The 14,379-nt window shown below is 48.7% G+C and overlaps 9 non-coding genes and 1 pseudogene across 9 annotated transcripts; all 10 read left to right on the top strand.

The window, feature by feature from the left end:
• Positions 1-5,444: 5,444 nt before the first annotated feature.
• Positions 5,445-5,646, top strand: LOC148997088 (U2 spliceosomal RNA; annotated as a pseudogene).
• Positions 5,647-5,982: 336 nt separating this feature from the next.
• On the top strand, positions 5,983-6,147 carry LOC148997087 (U1 spliceosomal RNA). The gene has a single exon (XR_016147625.1). It is a non-coding gene; the product is annotated as a U1 spliceosomal RNA (small nuclear RNA).
• A 1,111-nt stretch (positions 6,148-7,258) lies between these two features.
• Positions 7,259-7,449, top strand: LOC148997086 (U2 spliceosomal RNA). Its single transcript, XR_016148255.1, has one exon. It is a non-coding gene; the product is annotated as a U2 spliceosomal RNA (small nuclear RNA).
• A 337-nt stretch (positions 7,450-7,786) lies between these two features.
• LOC148997085 (U1 spliceosomal RNA) lies at positions 7,787-7,951 on the top strand. The gene has a single exon (XR_016147624.1). It is a non-coding gene; the product is annotated as a U1 spliceosomal RNA (small nuclear RNA).
• A 1,110-nt stretch (positions 7,952-9,061) lies between these two features.
• LOC148997084 (U2 spliceosomal RNA) lies at positions 9,062-9,252 on the top strand. Its single transcript, XR_016148254.1, has one exon. It is a non-coding gene; the product is annotated as a U2 spliceosomal RNA (small nuclear RNA).
• A 337-nt stretch (positions 9,253-9,589) lies between these two features.
• LOC148997083 (U1 spliceosomal RNA) lies at positions 9,590-9,754 on the top strand. The gene has a single exon (XR_016147623.1). It is a non-coding gene; the product is annotated as a U1 spliceosomal RNA (small nuclear RNA).
• A 1,110-nt stretch (positions 9,755-10,864) lies between these two features.
• LOC148997082 (U2 spliceosomal RNA) lies at positions 10,865-11,055 on the top strand. Its single transcript, XR_016149315.1, has one exon. It is a non-coding gene; the product is annotated as a U2 spliceosomal RNA (small nuclear RNA).
• Positions 11,056-11,391: 336 nt separating this feature from the next.
• Positions 11,392-11,556, top strand: LOC148997081 (U1 spliceosomal RNA). Its single transcript, XR_016147621.1, has one exon. It is a non-coding gene; the product is annotated as a U1 spliceosomal RNA (small nuclear RNA).
• Positions 11,557-12,667: 1,111 nt separating this feature from the next.
• Positions 12,668-12,858, top strand: LOC148997080 (U2 spliceosomal RNA). Its single transcript, XR_016149314.1, has one exon. It is a non-coding gene; the product is annotated as a U2 spliceosomal RNA (small nuclear RNA).
• Positions 12,859-13,195: 337 nt separating this feature from the next.
• Positions 13,196-13,360, top strand: LOC148997079 (U1 spliceosomal RNA). The gene has a single exon (XR_016147619.1). It is a non-coding gene; the product is annotated as a U1 spliceosomal RNA (small nuclear RNA).
• The last annotated feature ends 1,019 nt before the right edge of the window (positions 13,361-14,379 follow it).

Raw genomic sequence — 14,379 nt, 5'->3', positions numbered from 1 at the left:
GTGGGCGTGGCCTTTGCCGGCTCCCCCGCCTCGGCGTCGCTGCGTCATCGCTTCTCGGCCTTTTGGCTAAGATCTAGTGGTCTGGTCGGACGTCTGAGACAGCGATCGCCTCTTGTTGGACTTGGTCTCGTGTGTTGCTTGTCACACGGGACATACACCCTTCAGGAGGTACATTGACAAGCGGCTTTTAATTGACGACTCGTTCTACGAGGAATCTTCTGGTTTTAAGGTAAGCAGGTTTTAATTTATTTATTGTATATTTATTGTTGGATTTTAGCCGCAGCAGGCTAGTGGTGCCTCCAACATGTCGGCTGCTCGTGCCGGCATGAGGAGGCACCACAGCGTGCGTTTTAAATTTAAGACAAAGGAGGATGGCACTCTCCAGGCGATGTCCAGGCTGGACTTTTCCAGGAAGTGCATCCAACAGACTCTCGGTTTTAAGGCTACGGATATAAACTGCTTGTTGACTCTGCCCCTGAATCATGGCTTTGATGTTAGTTTTGCTTCTGCTTCCTTGCTAAGTACTTTTTGGGCTCGGTATGAATTGTGTAAAGCCAATTTCTCCATGTTCACTGTGGAAAAACTTACTGATAATTCACTGAAAGTGGTGATTGTCAGGATGTTTAATGAAACAGTTAGTGGAGAGGACATTGCTGTATGGTTGGCAAGATATTGCTCTATTCGTGGTCAACCAGTCAAGGTTTTAGATGAAGACGGTATCTGGAGCTGTGCGTGGAGAGTGCCCATTAAACAATGGGCAGATCCCAACAGCTACCATGGCCTGAGTCAAATTCCTTCTATGATTGTGTTGGGAGAGAATAGAGGTTACATCCATTATCAAGGGATGCCCAAGCTATGCCGCAAGTGTGGCCAACTTGGGCATCTCGCCGAGGCGTGCCAAGAAGTAGTGTGTAGGAAGTGCAGAGAAATTGGACACACTTTTGAAGAGTGCAAAAATGGCAGAAAGTGCAACCTCTGTGGAGAGTCATCCCATCTCTACAGAGACTGCCCTCAAAGCTTTGCCAACAAGCTAAAAAACAACAAAATGGCCGCCCCACCCAAAGACCAAACGATAAAGGAGGCGGGCCCTGAGGTTTTGGCGGGAAATTCAAATCCTCAGCCAGCCTCAGGGATTGGACCGGAAGAAGGAAGTGGGGCGGCCACAGGGGCGGAGTCAACTCGAACAGCTGGTCAGGGGGAGGAAGCCAATCCTCAAAATGACAACGGTAAAGAAGAGGTGGACGACAAAGAGGAGGAAACGGCTTCCTCCCTCGTCACCGTGTCTGAGGCTAGTGGGTCAACTAGTGGGAGTGAGACAGATTCTTCTCTTCCCAATGCTCAAGTGCAGAAAAGAACTGCGAGATCTCCTCTGGTCCAAACAGAGGAGAAAAAGCTGCGGGTAGCTCACCGGCTAGATAGTTCCCCCATGGAAGATCTAGACCGTGTGTGGCCCACAGACTCTCCTAATGAAGTATCTTTTCTGCATTTTAAGCTAAGAACATCGACGCCAAAGGCTTCGCAAGAGGTTCTCTCTGTGAGCCCTGAGACGTCAAGCACTTTCCTTCCTGATCCCAGGGTTTCTGGGCAAAAGGAAAGGCAAGTGCAACAAGAAATAACATGATTTTAACAATACCTCTGTAGTCCCCTCTTGATGCTTTTAAATGTCTCATATCTTTTTTACTATACTGCTCATGGCTCTCACTATCTCCACCATCAATGTGAGAAGTGTGAGGAGCAATATTCGAGCACAGAGCGTTTTATCCTTTTTAAAATCTTTTAAGTCAGATGTGTTTTTATTACAAGAATGTGGCCTGCCTTTTTTAACTAATTACAGGATGTGGGAGGAGATTTGGACCCCAGGAGTTTCCATCTGGAGCGGGTCCAATTTTAACAAAAATGACGGTGTCGCTATTTTAATCAAAAATCCCAATATTTTGGTGAAGGGCAGCACTGTGGTGAGGGATGGGCGGGCAATTTTAGCTAATCTGACTTTTTTTAGGTAAGGATTTTAACGTTCTTAATGTTTATGGTTTTACGGAAAAACAAGAACGATATGAGCTTTTAGAAGAATTGCAACCCCACATGCTGGGTAGGGCTCCCCTAGTGGTAGCAGGGGATTTTAACTGTGTTTTAACTCAGAGAGATAGGAAGAGGGTAGAAGATTTTAAAATGGACAAAACATCGGTTTTATTGCAAAATTTAGTAAGGGATTTTAACTTAGTTGACTGTTTTAAAACATTGCATCACAGAGAGGAGGGCTTCACCTGGTTCAGTGGTGACGGCACCAGGGCCTCTCGAATCGACTACATTTTTACAAGGGACTGCCCGCCAACCGATGCTACATTATCCCCCCTCTTTTTTTCTGACCACATAATGCTATCCTGCACCCTTTCACTGCCCTCGGGTGTGACAGTAGGGGGAGGGCTGTGGAAGTTGAACTGCTCTCTGTTGGAGGATGAGGAAGTCGTTAGAGAATACAGAGAGCAGTTCAACCGATGGCAGACCCTCCAAGACTTTTTTGACTCACGAGCACAGTGGTGGGAAATGGTAAAGGAAAGGACGAGACAGTTTTTTAAGAAAATAGGTAAAGAGAAAAAGAAAAAAGAAAACAGACGCATGATGGGGTTGCAAAAAAGACTACAGAGGTATTTTAATCTTTTAAATAGTGGGTTTGATTTTAGTGAAGAAATCAAAGAGGTTAAAAAAGAGATGTCGGAACTAGTTGAGGTCAAAAGCAGAGGCATTATTTTTAGAAGCAAAGAGAGAGAAATCGAGGAAGGCGAAAAATGCACTAGATACTTTTTCAAGAAAATCATTGATAGAGGTGGAGCAATAGTCAAACTGAGAAATAAAGAAGGAGAAACAATGACAGACACAAAGGATATAATATCAGTGGTAGAAAGTTTTTATGAGGAACTGTATGAAGAAAAGGTAAGTGATGATAGCATTTTAAGAGAAATTTTAACAAACATTGAGAAAACAGTTAAAGAAGATATTGCCATGACAAATGATTTTAATCTCTCTGAGATAGACAAAAGCATTAAGAAATTCAAAAAAGGGAAAACTCCTGGAGTTGATGGACTTCCTCTAGAATTTTATTTGACCTTTTGGGACATTTTAAGACAAGACCTTCTGACTGTTTTTAATGACCTTGACAAGACTGACCAACTCCCTGACAGTTTTAGGACCGGTTTAATGACTTTACTTCACAAAAAAGATGACAAGACTGATATAAAAAACTGGCGTCCTATAACCCTTTTAAACTTTGATTGTAAACTTTTTAGCAAACTTTTAACAACACGTTTATCAACAGTTTTAGCAGACCTGATCCACCCGGATCAAGCCTGTGCCGTCCCTGGGAGGAAGATCACGGACAGCCTTATTCTGATAAGAGATGCCATCTGTTATGCGAGAGACAGAAATATTCGGCTGATAGTTTTAAATTTAGACTTTGAAAAAGCATTCGACCGAGTCTCGCACCATTACTTATTTCAAGTTTTGGAAAAAATGGGGCTTCCTAGGAGATTCTTAGCTTGGGTGGGACTGCTGTACAAAGACATAACCAGCAAAATCCTAGTTAATGGGAATCTTTCAAAAGCGATAGACATACGCAGCGGTGTCCGTCAGGGTTGTCCATTATCTCCTCTCCTGTATGTGGCGTGCATTGAACCCCTAGCACAGGTTTTGAGAAGGGATAGATGGATCAATGGACTGACTATACCCGGGACTGGAGGACTGACGGCAAAGACTGTTTTATACATGGACGATGTCAATCTTTTATGCACGGACGTTTTATCAATCCAGAGGACTATGGACTTGACAGACTGGTTTGGGAAAGCATCGGGAGCAAAACTTAACAGAGAAAAGACACAGACACAGTTTTACGGCCCTTGGAAACCCAACGAGCTTGCTGGCCTCAACTGCACTATTAAAAAGACTGACTTAAAAATACTGGGCATCAAATTTGACAGAGACGGGGGAGGGAGTGGAAATTGGCATGACGTGATGGGTAAAGCAAAGAAAAAATTGGGTTTTTGGGGACTGAGACAGTTGACGTTGGAAGGAAAGGTTTTAATCATAAAAGCTGTGATTTTACCATTGTTTTTACTGTTGTGCTCTGTTTTCTTCCCCCCCAGATTCTTTCTTGTATCCTTGGACCGGGCCATGTTTTATTTTATCTGGGGGTCTAAATGGGAGAGACTGAAAAGAACCACGATGAAGAAAGCACCACAAAATGGAGGAAAAGGCGTTCCGGACCTCTACTTGTTTTTAGGAGCTTTTTATACTGCACAACATATGAAATATGCCCTGACCCCATCCAAACAAGAAAAAACAGCAGCCATGGCCCGGTTTTGGATTGGGTCCTTTTTAAGAACTCATAAACTATTAAAGACAGATTTGAAAATGCCAGTCGCCTTCGACCAACCCCCAGCATACACCTACATAAAGAAGTTTTTAAAGAATTTTAATTTGGTAAAAGAAAGTGTCGCTGTTTTAACAAATTGTCGCTCTATCCTCTCCCTTGTGCAGGAGCGGGAACAAGTGTGTCCAGTCCGCGGGCTCACTCAATGTGAAGCCCAAAAGGTTTGGCGGAATGTGTCCCACTCAGCTCTTCAGAACCGACACCGGGACCTGGCTTGGATGGTCGCCCATGAGATCCTCCCGGTCAGGGCCGTGATGCACTCCAGAGGCATGTCCAAGGATCCCATCTGCCCACGGACCGGGTGTGGCGCGCCCGAGACCGTGAGGCACGCCCTCTGGGAGTGCAGTGCTGTGAGGGACCTGTGGGCGACAGCTGGCCCCCAGCAATTCCCGTACCTGCCAGTAGGGGGGGTCTCAGACTACCCTATGGGGAGAGGAGGGGTGAGCCAAGAGGACATCCGAGCAAAAACAACACCTAAGCTCTGGCTCACCATCCTCTGCATAAAAGACGCCATTTGGACCTCCAGAAACCTACTGGTAGGAAAGCGCATGCAGGTGCCCCTCCACGCCATCATCCAGCTGGCCAAATCAAGGCTGCAGGGTTACACCGCATGTCGCCATTCGGATGTGGGGGTCAGAGCTTCACAGGAAAAGGTCCCCACAGCCACGAGCCCTGACTGCCCGCAGATGCCCCCAACACCCTAGGCGGAGCAGTGGTGCCACGGTTAAAGAGGATCTCCTCTGGGCCCAGAAGGGCTGGGTCTCTGGGACTGGTTCTGAGGAGCTGAGTGGAGGTCTTAAAATGGTTATAAGGACATACCTGCTCCTGTACAACGGAAGAGAGAGCTTTTAAAGCCTGTTTTTATTATTTTATCTGTTTATTTATTCTATTCTCTTTTACTATCTTCATTCATTCATGTTTTTTACGTATTTACTTCTAGATAAACACATACAACTGTTATACTGTTGCTCGAAACCAAAATGAACATGTGAACATGCTGGAAAAAAAACATAACAATGAAATGACGTGTATATGAATGAAAAAAAAAAAAAAAAAAAAAAAAAAAAAAATCTGTTCTTATCAGTTTAATATCTGATACGTGCCCTACCCGGGCACCACATATTAAATTGATTTTTGGTCCTGGGAGATGGCATAGGGGCTTGCTCCGTCCACTCCACGCATCGACCCAGTATTGCAGTACTTCTGGGAACGGTGCACCCTCCTAAAGTGTTCAATGAAAGAAATGTAGTGGTCTTGTGTGGCAGAAGGTGATAATGGAGCTAGTGTGAGTGGGTGTTGTAGGTGATCATGTGCTATACTAGCCTGGGTAGAATTGTGGTGTAAAAACAAGACGAAAAGGAACCCCTGTTCCTCTGTCAGTTTAACATCTGATCCGTCCACTATTCGGGGACGGCGCATTATGTACATTTATGGCTCATGGAGCCGGATGCGGAGCGTGCAAAAAAAAAAAAAAAAAAAAGCCCCTTTTTTGACTGGCAAACCGCTGGTGAGGATTGGGGAGAGGGGCAGGGTGCTTCTGACTGAAGGCCTGGGAATTCATACTTACCTGGCAGGGGAGACACCATGATCAGGAAGGTGGTTCACCCAGGGCGAGGCTCGGCCATTGCACTCTGGGTTGTGCTGACCCCTGCGAATTCCCCAAATGTGGGAATCTCGACTGCATAATTTATGGTAGTGGGGGACTGCGTTCGCGCTCTCCCCTGGACAACACTGGTTAAAAGGGCAGATTGTTAAAGCTCCACTTGAGGTTCTTTTGTTTTGTTTTTTTTTCTCCACTTCTTCAATATCCAGAGGCAGTCCAGAGAGTTGAACTGCGGCGGTTGCTCGAGAGATACGAAACAGTCTAGGACCGGTCTGTGTGAGGAGGGTTTTCTTTTTTCTCCTCAATTCTTCAAATAGTCTCCAATATTTGACGGACGACTTAGTTCACAGCAGTTGTCCTGGAGGCAAAGTTGTTCGGAATGAGGAGTTCTATCATGTGGTATGAAAACATTGTGCACGTGTGAAACGTCACGTGATATACAGCCACCCATGTTGTGTTTTTTTCTGTTTACAGCGCCACCAAGTGGCCAGTCGCCGCATTCCTCTTCACGTGACCACGGGCTGAGCCCGTACACAGGTGTACCGAGTTGGGTGCAATTGTCTCATTCCGTTGGAGAGTTATAGCCGTTTAAGTAAAGCCCGCCTCGCCCACCCCCAACGTTTTGGCGTACCGTCGCCAACGTGGATGGAAATTCCAACTGTTTCCCGATCCCTGTTGGCAGTCAGACTCCAGAGAATCTTTCTGCACCGGTTTGGGTCAGATCGGGCAAAAAACCTAGGACTAGTGTGCAAAAGTAGGTTTTTCAGAAAATCCAAAATACCCGAAAATCTCGCCAGCGCGACCACCCAATCCGAGGCATGCATCTTGTTCGGCTCGAGCCAAGGATTCCGGTGATGTAAGACACTTGGGTCTGCGACCGACGGTCGAGGAGTTACGAGCCATTTCGTACTTTTGATCGCTGCAGCGCCACCTTGGGGCCGATCGGGGCGAGCCTTGGTGAGGTTGTAGTACCGGGCCGGTCCTACCATCCCTCAGAGTTTCAAGTCTCTACCACGGACGCTTTGGTCTGCCCGCTCACTTTTAAGGCGGAATGTTGATGGTCCAAAATCCCAGGTTGCACTCCAGAGTGTCGTGCTGTGCACTCTGTTGTGATCCATTTTCGGTGTCAACCAATCTGAGCTGAGCTTGTTTGCCGGCGACCTTAGACCCTCTCGCCGCGGCCCAGGTGGGCGTGGCCTTTGCCGGCTCCCCCGCCTCGGCGTCGCTGCGTCATCGCTTCTCGGCCTTTTGGCTAAGATCAAGTGTAGTATCTGTTCTTATCAGTTTAATATCTGATACGTGCCCTACCCGGGCACCACATATTAAATTGATTTTTGGTCCTGGGAGATGGCATAGGGGCTTGCTCCGTCCACTCCACGCATCGACCCAGTATTGCAGTACTTCTGGGAACGGTGCACCCTCCTAAAGTGTTCAATGAAAGAAATGTAGTGGTCTTGTGTGGCAGAAGGTGATAATGGAGCTAGTGTGAGTGGGTGTTGTAGGTGATCATGTGCTATACTAGCCTGGGTAGAATTGTGGTGTAAAAACAAGACAAAAAGGAACCCCTGTTCCTCTGTCAGTTTAACATCTGATCCGTCCACTATTCGGGGACGGCGCATTATGTACATTTATGGCTCATGGAGCCGGATGCGGAGCGTGCAAAAAAAAAAAAAAAAAAAAAGCCCCTTTTTTGACTGGCAAACCGCTGGTGAGGATTGGGGAGAGGGGCAGGGTGCTTCTGACTGAAGGCCTGGGAATTCATACTTACCTGGCAGGGGAGACACCATGATCAGGAAGGTGGTTCACCCAGGGCGAGGCTCGGCCATTGCACTCTGGGTTGTGCTGACCCCTGCGAATTCCCCAAATGTGGGAATCTCGACTGCATAATTTATGGTAGTGGGGGACTGCGTTCGCGCTCTCCCCTGGACAACACTGGTTAAAAGGGCAGATTGTTAAAGCTCCACTTGAGGTTCTTTTGTTTTTTTTTTTTTCTCCACTTCTTCAATATCCAGAGGCAGTCCAGAGAGTTGAACTGCGGCGGTTGCTCGAGAGATACGAAACAGTCTAGGACCGGTCTGTGTGAGGAGGGTTTTCTTTTTTCTCCTCAATTCTTCAAATAGTCTCCAATATTTGACGGACGACTTAGTTCACAGCAGTTGTCCTGGAGGCAAAGTTGTTCGGAATGAGGAGTTCTATCATGTGGTATGAAAACATTGTGCACGTGTGAAACGTCACGTGATATACAGCCACCCATGTTGTGTTTTTTTCTGTTTACAGCGCCACCAAGTGGCCAGTCGCCGCATTCCTCTTCACGTGACCACGGGCTGAGCCCGTACACAGGTGTACCGAGTTGGGTGCAATTGTCTCATTCCGTTGGAGAGTTATAGCCGTTTAAGTAAAGCCCGCCTCGCCCACCCCCAACGTTTTGGCGTACCGTCGCCAACGTGGATGGAAATTCCAACTGTTTCCCGATCCCTGTTGGCAGTCAGACTCCAGAGAATCTTTCTGCACCGGTTTGGGTCAGATCGGGCAAAAAACCTAGGACTAGTGTGCAAAAGTAGGTTTTTCAGAAAATCCAAAATACCCGAAAATCTCGCCAGCGCGACCACCCAATCCGAGGCATGCATCTTGTTCGGCTCGAGCCAAGGATTCCGGTGATGTAAGACACTTGGGTCTGCGACCGACGGTCGAGGAGTTACGAGCCATTTCGTACTTTTGATCGCTGCAGCGCCACCTTGGGGCCGATCGGGGCGAGCCTTGGTGAGGTTGTAGTACCGGGCCGGTCCTACCATCCCTCAGAGTTTCAAGTCTCTACCACGGACGCTTTGGTCTGCCCGCTCACTTTTAAGGCGGAATGTTGATGGTCCAAAATCCCAGGTTGCACTCCAGAGTGTCGTGCTGTGCACTCTGTTGTGATCCATTTTCGGTGTCAACCAATCTGAGCTGAGCTTGTTTGCCGGCGACCTTAGACCCTCTCGCCGCGGCCCAGGTGGGCGTGGCCTTTGCCGGCTCCCCCGCCTCGGCGTCGCTGCGTCATCGCTTCTCGGCCTTTTGGCTAAGATCAAGTGTAGTATCTGTTCTTATCAGTTTAATATCTGATACGTGCCCTACCCGGGCACCACATATTAAATTGATTTTTGGTCCTGGGAGATGGCATAGGGGCTTGCTCCGTCCACTCCACGCATCGACCCAGTATTGCAGTACTTCTGGGAACGGTGCACCCTCCTAAAGTGTTCAATGAAAGAAATGTAGTGGTCTTGTGTGGCAGAAGGTGATAATGGAGCTAGTGTGAGTGGGTGTTGTAGGTGATCATGTGCTATACTAGCCTGGGTAGAATTGTGGTGTAAAAACAAGACGAAAAGGAACCCCTGTTCCTCTGTCAGTTTAACATCTGATCCGTCCACTATTCGGGGACGGCGCATTATGTACATTTATGGCTCATGGAGCCGGATGCGGAGCGTGCAAAAAAAAAAAAAAAAAAAAAGCCCCTTTTTTGACTGGCAAACCGCTGGTGAGGATTGGGGAGAGGGGCAGGGTGCTTCTGACTGAAGGCCTGGGAATTCATACTTACCTGGCAGGGGAGACACCATGATCAGGAAGGTGGTTCACCCAGGGCGAGGCTCGGCCATTGCACTCTGGGTTGTGCTGACCCCTGCGAATTCCCCAAATGTGGGAATCTCGACTGCATAATTTATGGTAGTGGGGGACTGCGTTCGCGCTCTCCCCTGGACAACACTGGTTAAAAGGGCAGATTGTTAAAGCTCCACTTGAGGTTCTTTTGTTTTTTTTTTTTTCTCCACTTCTTCAATATCCAGAGGCAGTCCAGAGAGTTGAACTGCGGCGGTTGCTCGAGAGATACGAAACAGTCTAGGACCGGTCTGTGTGAGGAGGGTTTTCTTTTTTCTCCTCAATTCTTCAAATAGTCTCCAATATTTGACGGACGACTTAGTTCACAGCAGTTGTCCTGGAGGCAAAGTTGTTCGGAATGAGGAGTTCTATCATGTGGTATGAAAACATTGTGCACGTGTGAAACGTCACGTGATATACAGCCACCCATGTTGTGTTTTTTTCTGTTTACAGCGCCACCAAGTGGCCAGTCGCCGCATTCCTCTTCACGTGACCACGGGCTGAGCCCGTACACAGGTGTACCGAGTTGGGTGCAATTGTCTCATTCCGTTGGAGAGTTATAGCCGTTTAAGTAAAGCCCGCCTCGCCCACCCCCAACGTTTTGGCGTACCGTCGCCAACGTGGATGGAAATTCCAACTGTTTCCCGATCCCTGTTGGCAGTCAGACTCCAGAGAATCTTTCTGCACCGGTTTGGGTCAGATCGGGCAAAAAACCTAGGACTAGTGTGCAAAAGTAGGTTTTTCAGAAAATCCAAAATACCCGAAAATCTCGCCAGCGCGACCACCCAATCCGAGGCATGCATCTTGTTCGGCTCGAGCCAAGGATTCCGGTGATGTAAGACACTTGGGTCTGCGACCGACGGTCGAGGAGTTACGAGCCATTTCGTACTTTTGATCGCTGCAGCGCCACCTTGGGGCCGATCGGGGCGAGCCTTGGTGAGGTTGTAGTACCGGGCCGGTCCTACCATCCCTCAGAGTTTCAAGTCTCTACCACGGACGCTTTGGTCTGCCCGCTCACTTTTAAGGCGGAATGTTGATGGTCCAAAATCCCAGGTTGCACTCCAGAGTGTCGTGCTGTGCACTCTGTTGTGATCCATTTTCGGTGTCAACCAATCTGAGCTGAGCTTGTTTGCCGGCGACCTTAGACCCTCTCGCCGCGGCCCAGGTGGGCGTGGCCTTTGCCGGCTCCCCCGCCTCGGCGTCGCTGCGTCATCGCTTCTCGGCCTTTTGGCTAAGATCAAGTGTAGTATCTGTTCTTATCAGTTTAATATCTGATACGTGCCCTACCCGGGCACCACATATTAAATTGATTTTTGGTCCTGGGAGATGGCATAGGGGCTTGCTCCGTCCACTCCACGCATCGACCCGGTATTGCAGTACTTCTGGGAACGGTGCACCCTCCTAAAGTGTTCAATGAAAGAAATGTAGTGGTCTTGTGTGGCAGAAGGTGATAATGGAGCTAGTGTGAGTGGGTGTTGTAGGTGATCATGTGCTATACTAGCCTGGGTAGAATTGTGGTGTAAAAACAAGACGAAAAGGAACCCCTGTTCCTCTGTCAGTTTAACATCTGATCCGTCCACTATTCGGGGACGGCGCATTATGTACATTTATGGCTCATGGAGCCGGATGCGGAGCGTGCAAAAAAAAAAAAAAAAAAAAGCCCCTTTTTTGACTGGCAAACCGCTGGTGAGGATTGGGGAGAGGGGCAGGGTGCTTCTGACTGAAGGCCTGGGAATTCATACTTACCTGGCAGGGGAGACACCATGATCAGGAAGGTGGTTCACCCAGGGCGAGGCTCGGCCATTGCACTCTGGGTTGTGCTGACCCCTGCGAATTCCCCAAATGTGGGAATCTCGACTGCATAATTTATGGTAGTGGGGGACTGCGTTCGCGCTCTCCCCTGGACAACACTGGTTAAAAGGGCAGATTGTTAAAGCTCCACTTGAGGTTCTTTTGTTTTGTTTTTTTTTCTCCACTTCTTCAATATCCAGAGGCAGTCCAGAGAGTTGAACTGCGGCGGTTGCTCGAGAGATACGAAACAGTCTAGGACCGGTCTGTGTGAGGAGGGTTTTCTTTTTTCTCCTCAATTCTTCAAATAGTCTCCAATATTTGACGGACGACTTAGTTCACAGCAGTTGTCCTGGAGGCAAAGTTGTTCGGAATGAGGAGTTCTATCATGTGGTATGAAAACATTGTGCACGTGTGAAACGTCACGTGATATACAGCCACCCATGTTGTGTTTTTTTCTGTTTACAGCGCCACCAAGTGGCCAGTCGCCGCATTCCTCTTCACGTGACCACGGGCTGAGCCCGTACACAGGTGTACCGAGTTGGGTGCAATTGTCTCATTCCGTTGGAGAGTTATAGCCGTTTAAGTAAAGCCCGCCTCGCCCACCCCCAACGTTTTGGCGTACCGTCGCCAACGTGGATGGAAATTCCAACTGTTTCCCGATCCCTGTTGGCAGTCAGACTCCAGAGAATCTTTCTGCACCGGTTTGGGTCAGATCGGGCAAAAAACCTAGGACTAGTGTGCAAAAGTAGGTTTTTCAGAAAATCCAAAATACCCGAAAATCTCGCCAGCGCGACCACCCAATCCGAGGCATGCATCTTGTTCGGCTCGAGCCAAGGATTCCGGTGATGTAAGACACTTGGGTCTGCGACCGACGGTCGAGGAGTTACGAGCCATTTCGTACTTTTGATCGCTGCAGCGCCACCTTGGGGCCGATCGGGGCGAGCCTTGGTGAGGTTGTAGTACCGGGCCGGTCCTACCATCCCTCAGAGTTTCAAGTCTCTACCACGGACGCTTTGGTCTGCCCGCTCACTTTTAAGGCGGAATGTTGATGGTCCAAAATCCCAGGTTGCACTCCAGAGTGTCGTGCTGTGCACTCTGTTGTGATCCATTTTCGGTGTCAACCAATCTGAGCTGAGCTTGTTTGCCGGCGACCTTAGACCCTCTCGCCGCGGCCCAGGTGGGCGTGGCCTTTGCCGGCTCCCCCGCCTCGGCGTCGCTGCGTCATCGCTTCTCGGCCTTTTGGCTAAGATCAAGTGTAGTATCTGTTCTTATCAGTTTAATATCTGATACGTGCCCTACCCGGGCACCACATATTAAATTGATTTTTGGTCCTGGGAGATGGCATAGGGGCTTGCTCCGTCCACTCCACGCATCGACCCGGTATTGCAGTACTTCTGGGAACGGTGCACCCTCCTAAAGTGTTCAATGAAAGAAATGTAGTGGTCTTGTGTGGCAGAAGGTGATAATGGAGCTAGTGTGAGTGGGTGTTGTAGGTGATCATGTGCTATACTAGCCTGGGTAGAATTGTGGTGTAAAAACAAGACGAAAAGGAACCCCTGTTCCTCTGTCAGTTTAACATCTGATCCGTCCACTATTCGGGGACGGCGCATTATGTACATTTATGGCTCATGGAGCCGGATGCGGAGCGTGCAAAAAAAAAAAAAAAAAAAAAGCCCCTTTTTTGACTGGCAAACCGCTGGTGAGGATTGGGGAGAGGGGCAGGGTGCTTCTGACTGAAGGCCTGGGAATTCATACTTACCTGGCAGGGGAGACACCATGATCAGGAAGGTGGTTCACCCAGGGCGAGGCTCGGCCATTGCACTCTGGGTTGTGCTGACCCCTGCGAATTCCCCAAATGTGGGAATCTCGACTGCATAATTTATGGTAGTGGGGGACTGCGTTCGCGCTCTCCCCTGGACAACACTGGTTAAAAGGGCAGATTGTTAAAGCTCCACTTGAGGTTCTTTTGTTTTTTTTTTTTTCTCCACTTCTTCAATATCCAGAGGCAGTCCAGAGAGTTGAACTGCGGCGGTTGCTCGAGAGATACGAAACAGTCTAGGACCGGTCTGTGTGAGGAGGGTTTTCTTTTTTCTCCTCAATTCTTCAAATAGTCTCCAATATTTGACGGACGACTTAGTTCACAGCAGTTGTCCTGGAGGCAAAGTTGTTCGGAATGAGGAGTTCTATCATGTGGTATGAAAACATTGTGCACGTGTGAAACGTCACGTGATATACAGCCACCCATGTTGTGTTTTTTTCTGTTTACAGCGCCACCAAGTGGCCAGTCGCCGCATTCCTCTTCACGTGACCACGGGCTGAGCCCGTACACAGGTGTACCGAGTTGGGTGCAATTGTCTCATTCCGTTGGAGAGTTATAGCCGTTTAAGTAAAGCCCGCCTCGCCCACCCCCAACGTTTTGGCGTACCGTCGCCAACGTGGATGGAAATTCCAACTGTTTCCCGATCCCTGTTGGCAGTCAGACTCCAGAGAATCTTTCTGCACCGGTTTGGGTCAGATCGGGCAAAAAACCTAGGACTAGTGTGCAAAAGTAGGTTTTTCAGAAAATCCAAAATACCCGAAAATCTCGCCAGCGCGACCACCCAATCCGAGGCATGCATCTTGTTCGGCTCGAGCCAAGGATTCCGGTGATGTAAGACACTTGGGTCTGCGACCGACGGTCGAGGAGTTACGAGCCATTTCGTACTTTTGATCGCTGCAGCGCCACCTTGGGGCCGATCGGGGCGAGCCTTGGTGAGGTTGTAGTACCGGGCCGGTCCTACCATCCCTCAGAGTTTCAAGTCTCTACCACGGACGCTTTGGTCTGCCCGCTCACTTTTAAGGCGGAATGTTGATGGTCCAAAATCCCAGGTTGCACTCCAGAGTGTCGTGCTGTGCACTCTGTTGTGATCCATTTTCGGTGTCAACCAATCTGAGC

The sequence above is a fragment of the Pimephales promelas genome, chromosome 2, assembly GCF_988280905.1.
Source record: "Pimephales promelas chromosome 2, fPimPro1.hap1.1, whole genome shotgun sequence".
Lineage (NCBI taxonomy): Eukaryota > Metazoa > Chordata > Actinopteri > Cypriniformes > Leuciscidae > Pimephales > Pimephales promelas.
This window is presented reverse-complemented; position numbering and strand designations above follow the sequence as displayed.